The following is a 12,980-nucleotide window of genomic DNA, read 5'->3' on the forward strand; positions in this document are numbered from 1 at the left end:
AAGAATTAATGTACAGTGCAAGTTCTTCCATGGACTTCAGGTCTCATATGGCATAAAAATGTCAGAAACCACTTCCTCTGCAGCAAATGTTACGCAATAATCTTATTCTGTCACCTGCTTCAGCTTGGAAAACGTGCTGTGTTTTTTTTTAACTGCTCTCTGTACTCACCTACAGGCAGGAGAGACATCACCCTTTGTGCAGTTTCACATGTGATTAGAAATACAGTGTGGGGTTCTTTTCATTACAGCATGGCTGTCATATTCCAGTGGGTGACTCGTCACTGAGTGCGACAAAATAATGGAGTGTGAACACAATACCATCTGATGTGACTTCAGCTTCAAAGAAATGGATCATTTTGATAACAGCAGGTAGAAGTAAGAAATTACCCATAAAAGACTGCTATTTGCTGCTACCTGAAGGTTGAAGTACTGTGTGTAATGGGTATTAGTTTGTCAGAAGCACCTCTAGTTAAACACCACAGAAATTATTGGACTACTTTTGAAACCACACTGAGGATCTAAACAAGTGAAAACATTCCAAAAAAACCTTCCACCCACATATATGAATTCAAATGTTTGACTTTTCTTCAGATATTTATTTAAACAGGCATGAAAAGGAAAAATACACAACTCCACTCTAATACCATGCAAAATAAATGCATTGTCTGAATTTTAAAAGTAAAGAACTCATTGTGCCTTTAAGTTAATCCTATCAAATAGCTATGCTCTTTAGCTAATACACCAGGATGCGTTGTACTGAAGAGTCATTTTATGGACATTCGTTATTATTGAGGTGAAATTTTGTCAGCCAAAGAAGCCAAGATTATAATGTTGACTTTTTTTGTGAATGAATTCAAGCAAAGACTTGCACACCTAAACTTCACATGCATGTTATAACTGTGTTAGCTCATGTACAAGATAACTTTACTATGCTATTCATGGACCAAAAATATTACTGAAGTGCTGGGTGGAGTGACACCGCTCATTATCTCACCCATTTTTAGTAGAATCAGAGCAAAATAGTGAAAAGCAAGCAGGTAAAAATTATGCAACATGTAAAGAAAAAAAAAACAACAGATATTTTATTCTCTTTTCCTTTACTGTAACCTTCCTCTGATAAAACCACTGTCATATGGTACACTGTGCACAAGAAGCAGCACTTCAGTCCATCTTGACCACAGCTGTGGAGATCTGGCACATAGGTGTTTGTAACTGCTGGATAAGCAGTCACATATCTATTGTAGAGATTATCCTCAGCTGCTTCATAGTGAAGTGTTTTCATGCCCACTGGCACAAGTGACCAAAATAAATCCTCTTCCAAAGAGGATCACTGACAGCAGCAGAGGCAACACTGGCATGTCCATCCCCCAAATGAAGCAATAAGAAAGTTTGCGTTCCCTATAGGAATCAGGGGCAGCTTGTTTGGACTGGAGCTGCATGAGCAATAGAAACACAATATCTGCTAATACAGCAAGTGAGTGATTCCCAGAGCTCTTGGTGTAGAGGAGAGGCTTAGAAGAGAAAGGCATCTTAAAATTCTTTTTCATGATTGCTTTCTTCACCAAATCATGTCAAACTGTACCAAAATATTGCCTTCATTCAGGTATATTATATGACAAGATGATCATTAGAAATGAAGTACTTACTACTTAGACAATTTTGTAAATTGCAATATAAAGCTGCCTAGAGCTGCAGCGATCGCAGTAGCCATTTCTGCTTGCATTGTTCAAGCACTTTTAGAGATATGGGGCACCTTTTAAAGCAGTCTAGAATTTAGGGATGTCCTTTACTGATTTATAGGTAATGCTTAAGTGTCTGAAAAGCACCCTGATCCCACCACAAGTGTTTCAAAATCCTGCTACCAATGATGGGCAGGGAAACAACACTAATACTGCTAATGGGATTTCATTACATCTGCAGGTTGTTTGCTAAACCGTATCAAGCAAATGAACCCAGGTAAAAGTCTCTTTAGTCTATAACAGGACTGTATGGTTTTTATATAAATTTTTAATAACAAAATTCTTTGCTTTAATTACATTATTTCAAAATGCATCAACAAAATGGGTAGCATTTTGCATGTTAACACCATATAGGTATATAGTACAAAACACCTTTTTGTCTTTTTTGTTTAGCTATGCAGAATTCAAAAGAACATGAATGCCCCACAGTCTTGCTTTGATTTAATACCTTGAAAGAAGGGAACTAGCCAATAGCATTCAATAAGTTAAATGGCCATGAGTCACCAAGGGACATCAGTTGGAGATTTTCTGGTCTAGCACACACAATTCAATGAAAAAAAACCCCACAAATCAGTTAAAGAGGTGTTTTGTTGGTTTTTTTTTATTCCTCAGCTTCATTAAATACCTCTAAAATTCAGATTTTGCTCAGTTTAGTTTGCAGCTTCTTTTTTTTTTTTTTTTTTTTTCTTCTCCCTATATGCTCAGATAACAAATAGAATGTCCGGGAATAATATTTTGAGTTTATAACTTTTCATGAAAAACATAACTAATCACTACAAGCAGCATTCAGTAGTCAAAAAAGTCTGACACCTAAATCTATAAGAGTTTTTCATGATTAACATTTCAGTGTACAAACCGTTTACACTGGTTGCCTAAATATGGATCTGACCAAAAAAGTCAGTGACACATCTGGAGTTTTGAAAAGATACTTATGTTTTCTCTGAACTGGAAACCCACACTGAAAATACTGGCATCATACTGTGAAGACATTTATAAACACTATTCCAATAGCTGTAAAACACCGGGCTTAATTTTACTAACATTGTAGCCAGTAGAAAACATGCAAAGGGCATCCTGAACACTACAAGCAATTAAAGCAGCTAGTTTTGCATAATATCATGATGGTTTTTTAAATAGATTTTTAAAATACTAAGAAGGAAGAGCTCATAAATGTGTTCATTATTCTAGCTTGAAATGAGAAGAAAATTTCCTTTAAAAAATTAAAAATGTAATTATTAGTAATTGCTCATAATTAGTCTGCAGAAAAACATGCTAAAATTTTTGAGCAAAATAATAAGTAGTTAAACAAAGCAAACATTTATTCTATATGTTACTGTCATAGAGGATAAACTTACAAACTTTACTTCAGCTTCAATGCTGGTTGTATTTCAAAACCAGTTAATTCAGGTAAACAACATTGTCTACTTTGGTTTATGTTTTTGACATCTCTGTCTTCACCTTCAGAAATAAATATTAAATCATCACAAAAATTAAGTTTGTTTTTACTGTTAGTATTTCCCCCGTGGGATACTGTAATATAAGACTCTGTTTATCGTTTCATGTTCACCTGGGTTACTGTGACTTATTGTTTTTCAATAAAAATTGTTTGAACGTCCACGGTACCATGACAATGCATCCACAAATTCTCATGAAGATGTCAGAAGGACAGGTTTCCACTAGAAATGAAAGACCCTGCAGGGAAATAAAAAGGGAATAGAACTGAAATTTGCACTAAGCCATTTTTGCTTTATCTGGTTTTCCCCTTCATATTCAGAGGTGACCACGCAACCTTGCCATTAGATTGATCTCTGTCGTATGTTGTATGTTTAAAATCATTAGAATTCTGATACAGAATTACTGCACAGATGCCGGGCTGTGATGGAGGTTAATAAAAAAAGAAAACACTGCCTGAAAACAGATGTTTGGATTTTGAAGCACAAATATAGCTGACACTTGGCAGATAAGCCCAGATTTCACCAAGTCTAAGGGATAAGAGACAAACATTTCTCCTTTAATCTGATTTGGTTTACTCACTAGTATTCAGATAAGATAAAAGCATAAAAGATCAAGGTCCTATCTTTTGAACGATTTATCAGTGGCTTTTTATTTTCTTCTCCAATACTTGGAGCATCTGTGTATCCAATAGAAGGCAAATCTCATATATAATAAGGATTCTAGGATTTACTACCAATTGCTTGTTTAAAAAATAAGGTGGTTGGCAACAGTTATGTATAGAGTTGAGTTTTAATGACTTTTCATTAAAATCATACCAACTAATTAAAACCCTCTAGTATATATATTGGTCTTCAAAGTTTTGAAGATGACATGGCTAATAGACAAGAATGGGCTGTAACTATCAAGATGAAGTCTTGTTTGGAGTAACCACTACTTTTCCAGGATACAAGAGAAAAGTAACCTGAAAAAGCAAATAATTACCAATTAAAATTATAAGTAATAAACATTGAGCCAATGTTCTTATCAGTCCCCTTCACATAGAACACTTTTGCCACTAGCTAAAGCAAAAAAGCAATTAACAGCAAGTATGGGATATGCAAATGAACATCTTATGATATCAATGCTAACAAGTTTTCAAGATCATCAACACTGACCTTAAAAATAAGTAAAGAGAGTTGACACCACTCACAATTCACACAAGTCTGTCCAAATGAAATGAGATTTGGGCAACATACTGGAAAACCAGCTCACTGAAGGGGCATAAGCAATGGTTTGCTCATGGTGTGTACACCATGATGATTGAAACAAAAGTGAGTTTCTAAAATACTCATAATGTGAGTACATTAACCTAGGTTTCACCTAATAAGGGAGGAGGAGCTGATTTCTCTCTTACTCGCTTTCAAGTAGCACCTTCACAGATTTATTTTTAATTTTCAACAATTGTCATATAATTTGCAAAATTATTATACAGAATACTACATGACATGAAATTCATAATTTGTGACATTGATAAATATAAAGACTATTAGTTAGCTGTCTATGTGCTAAGTGAATGCTTAGGAGTTGTATTTTTACACTTTCAGCAAAGTGCAAAAATTAGAGGACACTGAAGTAAGCAGAAGTAAGACTGAGTGCTATGTTACCAGTGTTATTGTGCAGTTTGCTGTTACTACAAAAAAACAAGGAAACAAGGATAATGAATCATTCAAGGTAGTATATGAATGTAACACCAATACCACCATTGCATGCATAGGTACATATTCTAGAATAACTACTGTAAGAGCGAACATTCTTCAAAATCCACAGATTGTAGAAAATCGATAGAAGAGAATACCACAGTATTTTCAGTATTCTGTATGCTACAATGGTGTTTTATGGAAAGCAAACAGTAGGATTTTATGGGTGGTCAATGTAACTATTACTAATTGATACATTCTGTAAGTTGTAAGAAAAATAAGGAAGCTCAGAAGTTCAATCAAGAGTGAATTTAGTCAGTTTATTCCAACAATTACAGTTCCCCAACCTTTGTGCCATCTGTGCATACTACACAGGAAAACTAATAGGGTGGCTGCTGGATTGGAGGCTGTAATGTTTTTTTAGCTGGTGGGGATCCACTCCCAGTGAGGGCTATGGAGCAGATGCAGTGTTTGCTTTTCCTTGGGTTGTGGTGCCGACTTCTTTCTTCTGAGAGTCTATAGAAAGATACATGGTGAAATCATAATTTATTTTGCTAAATAAATGAGAAGCAAATCAACTGACATTGGCATGGAGCAGATAACAGTCAGCCACAACTCTACAGTGAATAACTGCAGTGTTTTTGAATGGAGCAGGGTCCTGATTTTCTCAAGTATCAGTTCACAAGCTTTTCTTCCCCATATCTGTTTCTAAGAAGGTGACAAGTATGAAATCAGTGTCTAACCTAAAATTGTAATAATCATTACCTGCTTGAGGTCTGACCCAAAAGCAGCTTTAACATCTAGTTGGCATTGAGTGAACTGCTAAGCCTGAGTCAGTGGCTGCCTCTCAGCAGGTTTTGCAGCACAAAGGGCATATAAAAGCTAGAGTGTCCACCCTCATCTGTGCTCTGCTCTGCCTGAGATCACCAACCTAAAAGTCTGAAGTTAGGCTTCTAAACGAGTATTTTGCCACTTCACTGATGTCTTGATTTGTTTTGCATCCACTTTATTTATTTAGGTGTGTCTTGCCAGTATTTCTTGTGTCTATCAAGAGCAGATTACTGACAGACAAGGTCAGTCTCTTATATCACACTCCAAATACCAAAGAAAGTAATCTTCTAGAAACCTTGGGGTCTCAGGAGCCCTAAAAGGCTTTTTATCCACTTAACTTCCTATAGAAAATGGAAAGGGAAATGTATAGATAATGTTTAGTCCATTAAAAAAAAAAAAAAAAGTAGGGACAAACCCAGCAAACTATCTGATCTAACAAAAGCAGGAGGATGCTAACAGCTCCCCTAATACTGCCCTACTTCAAACAGAGCTGCTGCCAGCATAGCCCTCAGGCAACCCCAACAATATATGTAGTTGTTTAGCTTGGCCATTTCTCTGGCTAACCTGCTTGTAATTAGGCACTTTTTGTGGATATCACATTTCCATGCCACTGGCCTTTTATCTCCCTTCAGTTTTTCTTTTATATGTTCCATATGATTTAATGAGGCAGCACCTTTTTCTTTTAAAAACAAATTAGGTGTTAGAAATTAATCATCCACATCAGGCCTCACAGTTGTCAATACTTTGACAAGAAACCGTCAATTCTTATAAACAGTGGTATGAAATCCAGCAAGAATTTTTGGGATGTGCAGTTCTCTCCTATATGCTAGTCTGAATTTTATTCTCATTGATATTCCTCTAAAGAAGTCTCATGACATAGTTATTGAGAATAAGCAGGAGCGTGTGGTTGAGCAACCTCATGCACACTCTCTGCATCGCTGAGATGGGGACCCTGCAGAGATGCTTAAGCTGGACCCAGATGAGTGGGACAGTGCAGCAGCATGGGGAGCGGCTGCACAGCACTGGCACCCTCGGTGCCCGTATAGCTGCCTGCTCCCAGCATGGCAGGGAGGGTCGACCCAAGCAACAGCATCGACAGAACACCACCTATAAGGTGTGTGGCCACTAACCCAGCAAACACAAACCCCAACAGAGAATGAACAGTCCAAGTCAAAAACAGGGACCTTCCCAGAAACTACTCATCTTTACTTACAATGCAGGAGATTCAGGGTATAGGTGCACTGCTGTAAAGGTGTGTTTGCCTGCAGTGACAGTCACAGTTTGGAGCTGAAGAACAGCTATCGTGTCCACACAGCCTATATTTCAGATTCATTCCAAAGGGCCAGTACTTCTGACCTGAAATCGTAACCCTCATTGTAGCCTTCCTCCTAGGCAAAATTTAGAATTGAATCTTAAAGCAGATTTTATTTCTAGAGGTATCTCCATCCCATTTACTGGCTAGCCAGAAAAGAATCTCATAAAGATGTGTCCCTGGCTAACACTGGAGGAGAACTTATGTGTTTCATTATGGCACACTCATCTAATGTGTTTTAAGGCTAGATCAATAGAAGAGATCTGCAATCTCTCTTATATATGGTTATATTTGATCTGCTACTCATGAACTATTAAACAGTGAGAATAGAGTACATAATCCTTCTAATCATAACTACTTTCAGAATAAAAATATACATAGTAAAACTACACTGCTTCAAATTAGTAAACCTAAATATTTACTTTACATAACCTGTTATTTAATATACTGTGCACAAGGAAAATACTCTGTTTGGAGTTATGCTCATGTATCATCAGAAGGAATAGCTAATACATATCATTCACATACTAACAATGTATCTAAACCTGTAATTTGTAAACCTGGGAAAACTCAACATACATTTCACCAATCCCAAGTATGCATATACAAGATCCACTGAGATTTTTTAAACTGAATTAATTACACACTTTAATGGAAATTACAAATGGAATTAAATACCAGCTGTATATTCATATGCAAGATATTACATTAAAGTTGTAATTCAAAGAATGGCCTAAAAAAAATTAAATTAAATCTGACATGTCTTTCTCTCCTTATATGGATTTTTCAACATTAATTTTGAATTTTCATTTCTTTGTTTTTAGAAGAAGCTTAATAAGGAATATTACTTAAATGTAGCTTTTGATGTTGCATTTCCTTCAAAATGTGATTCATCAAAGAGTTAACAAATCTATTTATTTTTCCTGTAGTATTTTAAGAACAAGCTCTTGAACTGAATATTTCTCACTAAAACAGTGAATAAAATAGAAATATTATTTATTTTAGAAATAAAATAGAAAGAAAAATTTTGCTTAGATGATGTTTTAATATTGGTGTTTTGCATATGGTGAGCAGTATAAAGGACATTTTAGAGAAAATGGGTTAAAATCACAAATGTAACATCCTAGACAGCCAAGGCCAAAACCATCTTGGCAAGTGTTTAGATTAACACAAGCTAAGTCAGGTTAGCCAGATTCAGCACAAAATATTACACAAAACACATGTACACTAGAAATTAACTGCAAACATATAATCAAGAATTTTCTGGTTTTGCTTTTCTTTATGGTTTCACATCGGGGTGCAAACTTTCATTGTATATTAATACATTGAGTGATAACATTACTTATTTTGATTTCCACTGTGAACCTTATATGAGACAAACCATACTGGAAACTGAAGTCAGCCTCAAGTTCACAAAAAAATTAATAAACCTTCACTTAACTTTCAAAGTTAGTCCTAGTTTAAAGTTTCCTACTGTAATCCCTGTCTGACATTAATCTAAGTATTTTAATTACTTGCTCTGTTATTAGCAGCTTACAGGCTCAAAGTGGAGTATACATTCCAGTATGCAATGCTGTTACTTCCTAAGTTAGAAAGCAATCCTCTGATCTGCATGAAATGAAATTTATTTTTAATGAAATTTTCAACAAAATCTTTCATCAGGGATCTCATACATTGAATGTTTTAACTTCCTTTTCTCTAGCTTTTCCAGCATACTTGCATTTATCTTAGTCTCATAGAAAAAACATGGTTGCTAAATTGCACATTATCTGACTGTGTCACCCCAGATGTTGGATATCTCCTTTTTACCTTATCAAAGTCAAAATTACAGTTCTTTCCTCAGCAATCTTCATAAATTTGCACCTTGCTACTTATGTTTTCCACCTCTTCTAATTTCAAAATCAGATCTGCTCCCAGCTTCAGCTCCTCTCATTTATTTTTTCCTTTGTATAACTTCTTGGTACACTGAGTCAGCTGCATGAAATTGGTTAATTTCTGTTCCTCTAAGTTTCTCTCCAATACAGCCAAGATAGATAAAAACGTTGAAATATAGGTGACATTTTATTCTGCTCCTGTCCTTTTATTTCTAGACTGCAAACATCAGGATTTATTGGATGTTGCCAAACACATTTTAGGTGCTACTGTAAAACAAAATGATTCATTGATTCAGCAAACACAGCAAAATGACTTTCCATAGCATTTTCAAATGCCTGTCTCTCCATCAGGGTGAACACATACTAGGAAAAGCATTGAAAAAAACATACAAAATACTATATATTGTATGTGCACATGCATACACACAGACATTTCATACTTAGAAAAGCACACAGAACTGGATATCCTCGTATGACAGGCTACTGAGGAATGCCGCTGTACGACATTATAGGATAACAGTCTCTGATCCACATTTCCTCTAAGATAGGAATCAGCAGGCCATTTAGAGCATTTTCAGGGAGATGCATTCCTAGCTCAACAGGATTGCTGGCGATGAAGCAACATCATGATGTAGATAGAATCGATTTACCTATTAATAACTGAGCTAGCCAACATTTTTTTGTAGTGAACAGCTTTAATGTATTAAAATACATGGACTGTGGAAGCAAAATATGAAGCAGAGAGCTTAATGACTTGTGTTTTAAAATCTAGCCTCTTGTTTCTTCAGCAGTGTTTGATACACATTTAACTTCACTTAGGTTAGCTAATAAATGACTTTGATTATTGCCATCACCATCCAGTGCTACGGAGGACATGCGACAAGGGAAGATGACAGAGACAGTGAGGAGGATGCAAGTCAAAGGCCATACTTCCAGAACACAGGAAAAGCTTTTGTGTGCTCAAGTACAATGATGTACAATCATTTAATCATAAGGCTAAATAGTTACTAATATTCGCTAAACCATTACCCTTTTCTCACACAGTGTCCCATCCCCTAGGTGAGGTTACCAATACTGTAACAGAGCTGCAAAACAGAATTTGTCAGACCACTTAGCTTGCTGAATTTGTCAATCCACTTTCTCTGCAATAGCCAGCAGCTGAATTTCTATTTTTGCTAAAGCTGGATTCAGCCTTCTTCGCAGTGAAGGAGCGGAGCCGTGTGAGCCAGCCTGCAGCCAGCCCTGGAGCAGTGCAGGATGAGCACTGGAGCAGCCGAGCAGGCAGCTGGAAGCCACTGCTGCTCCATGCCTGTCAACGAGCAAAGAAGGTTAGACTTGGTCCTATTTCCTGAAATTCATTCACTTTCAGTGAAACAGACTCCAACACCATGGAAACATTTTAAACACACAGGGAGTCTTATTTTGTGCTGCAAAGACTGTAATAAATGATAGACTGACTACTTTCAAGACTTTCAGAGGAGACTGAGTGAACTTAGAGTGAAAACACCTCGATTCCCAAACCTGGTTTACAAGTGCAGGAATATAAACTACATTAAAATGCCTAACTCAAAGCTCATTCCTTCATAATTCAACTGCACAGTCCTATAGCTGCTAATAAGTAGTTTATTAGCATAAAAAATAGCTATTAACATTTCAGTAAGAGGTGTTATTAAAGTAATAAGTATTCCACTTACAATGTTTATGTTTCACCAAAGTTTAAGACTGTTTCAAAGATCAGATGTCTCATTCTTCAGTCTGCTGTTACAGCTTAAAGGGATTTTGGTGGAAAGTTCCATTTCTTCCCTGAGCAGAAACTTTGTTGTTGGAGTTTGATACAGTGATGAAGGAAAACAGACCGTGGGTGCTGACTGCAAAACTGTAACTGAAAGTAAAGAGCTTTCACTTCTTTCTCTTTGGGAAGTTGTTCTTCTGTTGTCCAATTCTGGGACTCTCTGAAAGTAAAATTAAAAAAGAAAAGCATACAAGTTTCAGCTGTACATTGAATGAAATTTTGCATTCCCAAGTCTATCATGGACTTTAGAAACACAGGGCAACCACGAGCATAACAATATTTTTCCAGTTATGAACACAAGTCACTGCTATCCTTTCATATGTACGTATATAGTAACGGAGCATTAGAGTACCCAGGATGTGTGAGACTTGGATTCAGCTCCTTCTCAAGGGGACTGAAACTCATGTGTGTTGCAACACACACATGCAAAGACATACAAAAAAGCCTTTGAAAAGGAACCTAAATGCATAATTAGAAGGTGAATGCTAATCCCCTGCCAATGGTGCAAAAGGGGTGACAGTGTAAAGGTGCAAGAGGAGAAGGAGCCATAGCCCCTCTCATGCCTTTAAAGAAAGTGACAGTTGTCACTGCTTTCAGTGAAGAGCTATGTTTTACAGGACTATGGCATGTGATTGCCAAAAATTCCTATTTGAATCAGTCACTTATTGAAAGTTAAGTTGGAATGACTAGGGTTTTTTAATTCAGTTTTGCTTACAGTATTAGATAGTCATAGCCTGTCCAGACATCTAAAGTCTATAATGTTCTTGCTATGCAAAAGCGCAACTGCACCTATCCAGTAAACTTTACAAAAAATAAAAAAATCGAGTATTGCCAGCGTGTGAAGATTGAACCAATTTTAAAAGTATTCAGGATTGAGATGGCTAAATTCCTATTCAGTCATTTCTGGATCTGATTTTAATATCTACACAGTAGCAGAAATAGTATAATTTATGGAGCACACCATTAAAGATGGGGCAAATGATGTGTGACAAACACCCAAAGCCTGATCATTTAATCTGATGCAATGTATTTCAGTAACCAAATGCAAGTCGCTCAGCCGTTGTGTGTATTTCAGCCACATTAGAAGACTGTGGAGTTCATCGTTTCTAATTTTTAAAGTAGATTACAGCTGCCACATCGTTAAGGCCTTACAATTATATCTGAACAATAAATTGTATTATTAATAGGATGGTTATGGCCTGTGAGTATTAGATATTGTTGTTTGTGATTTGCACTTAAAGAGGGATTTCAATCAAGTTTACCATTCTCAAAAAGTCAGTTTTGCATTTAAATAAGCATCCTTAAAGATTGATCTGTTTTGCTCAATTATACAATGCCTCATTCTGAAGCCTAGGGGTAATTTGTTATACAGACTCTGTGAGCAAGGAAGATGTATTGCATTGTACTTAATCTTATCAAATTTCTGCTGATTTTTGATGACAATGTCTGTTTATCATAATTATTATGAGTTGTCTGGGCTAATAAAACTTGAAAAACTATGTGGGAATTCAACCAGTATGGAATGTTAAACTTACTATTTGTATAAGGCTATCTGATACCAGCTGTCCTTCATGGGTCTATGAAGCTGTTTATTTCAGTAGTCTCTGGTACTATGGCTGTTAAATAGTTCAAATATATAAAACTCTGATTTTTAGGAATGTATAATTTGTATTATGAACTCTCACAGATGAAAATATTTTAAAATATATTATAATATTGCAAATTATGTATAATTTTTCTGTCGTATTTGATAGAAAAATTTGTTTTCATTAAAAATGACCTGGTCTTCATTTGCATTATGTTGTAACTTTAATGAAATAGCTTCTTTGCCTTAGTACTCACCTGTAGAGAACTGGCTTATAGTGCAAAGGAATTGCTTTGTTCATTTAGAGTCATAATTAGCTTCTATATTGTAAGAAGTATTTATAACCATTTTCTGTACTGGTTCCATACTATACCATCATTTTTAAGAGGCACTTCTTACTGAAAGCACACTCAGGAGGAACTTATTTCTAAAACTAAAAAGCAAAAAAAACTTTAAAAAAGTAAATCTTGATTTAATATACCTTTCAGAAGATGCAAAATACAAATTACTGTTTTTATTTGGGAAGAATTTAAAGCACTTCCTTTTTAAGATTATACCAAGGGTCTTTTGTGATCTGAAATAAAAGCCTGTGTTTGCCACATTCTTTGACACAGAACCATATTGATTTGCCTTAGAATTAAATCTGTAGGCAGTGAGCAAGTTTTCAATCCAAAGCCAGGTCAATGACACTCCAAAGTAACAAGAATGCCACACAA

Source organism: Nipponia nippon, unplaced genomic scaffold (genome assembly GCF_047370975.1).
Source record: "Nipponia nippon isolate SJK-2023a ecotype South Korea unplaced genomic scaffold, ASM4737097v1 scaffold_7, whole genome shotgun sequence".
Taxonomy (NCBI): domain Eukaryota; kingdom Metazoa; phylum Chordata; class Aves; order Pelecaniformes; family Threskiornithidae; genus Nipponia; species Nipponia nippon.